This window comes from Entelurus aequoreus, linkage group LG03 (assembly GCF_033978785.1).
Source record: "Entelurus aequoreus isolate RoL-2023_Sb linkage group LG03, RoL_Eaeq_v1.1, whole genome shotgun sequence".
NCBI lineage: Eukaryota > Metazoa > Chordata > Actinopteri > Syngnathiformes > Syngnathidae > Entelurus > Entelurus aequoreus.
In genome coordinates this window covers 89,660,869-89,662,316 of record NC_084733.1, presented here as the reverse complement: position 1 = coordinate 89,662,316, position 1,448 = coordinate 89,660,869, and positions in this window count along the sequence as shown.

Sequence of the window (1,448 nt, the reverse complement as noted above, 5' to 3'; positions counted from 1 at the left end):
ATTTTTTTTTTTAATTTTATAAAAAGTTTCTTGTGCGCACGAGATACATGTCTAAAAAAAATACATAATTTAAAAAATGGGGGGAAATTAGTTTTTTTATAATTTATTTATTTATTTTTAGATATGTATCTCGTGCGCACGATAAACTTTTTATAAAGTTATAAAAAATAAAAAAATGTATACTTTTTTTTTTTTAGGACGTATCTCGTGCGCACGAGAAACTTTTATAGTTATCAAAAAAAGTTTTTTTTGGTTTTTTTTAGACATGTATTTTGTGCGCATGAGATACATGTCTAAAAAAATATATATATAAAATTTTTAAAAAAAGTTTTTATAACTTTATAAAAAGTTTCTCGTGGGCACGAGAAACTTTTATAAAGTTATAAAAAAAAAAGTTTTTTTTTTTTTTTTTTTAGACATGTATCTTGTGCGCACGAGATACATGTCTAAAAAAAATATATAAATATATAATTTAAAAAACAATTTTTTATAACTTTATAAAAAGTTATAAAAAACAATTTTTTATAACTTTATAAAAAGTTTCTCGTGCGCACAAGTTACATGTCTAAAAAAAAAAAATAATAATAAAAAAAAGAATTCCCCCTATGTCCCTTTAGGGGCTCCGTACATTTTAATCCAAAACATTGAATTACATAAAATAAAAATTGAATGAGCACATTCTCCCTTTGGCCCCCCCCCCCCGCTATAGAACTCTACAGAAGTAGACACCGAGCCAGCTCCAAGCTCAGAAGTCACCCACCTGACCTCTCCCCTTTAGCGCTTTCCTGCTCCCCCCCTGTGGGGATCAAATGAAGCCCTTTTATTTTGAAAGGATTGACAAACAAACAAGCCAACGTGCGACTCGAACTGTGCTTGACGGTACCGTGACTGGAAGTAAACGTGCAGACTTTGTGCTTCTTTCACCCCCGTACAGTGGAACCTCTTAACTCCAACACCCCCTGAGCTTCCAGGACTCCAACTCGGAACAAATATTGGGTTAAAAAAAAACATTCAAAAGGATGAGCTGTTTTGTACGGAGCCCTTAAAGGGACATGAGGAAAAAAAAGTTGTTTTTTTTTGTTTTTTTTTAGACATGTATCTCGTACTATCTCGTGCGCAAAAGAAACTTTTTATAAAGTTATAAAAAAATAAATAATTTATTTCATTTTATTTATTTTTAGACATGTATCTCCTGCACAGGAGAAAGTTTCTCGTGCGCACGAGATACATGTCTAAAAAAATTAAAAAATTAAAAAAGTTTTTTTTAATTTTATTTTTTAGACATGTATCCCGTGCGCAATTTTTTAAAATTATTTTTTTATAATTTTATAAAAAGTTTCTGGTGCGCACGAGATAGTACGAGGTACATGTCTAAAAAAAAAAAAAAAAAAAAAAAAAAAATTTTTTTTTTAAACTATAAAAAGTTTCTGGTGCGCACGAGATAGTAC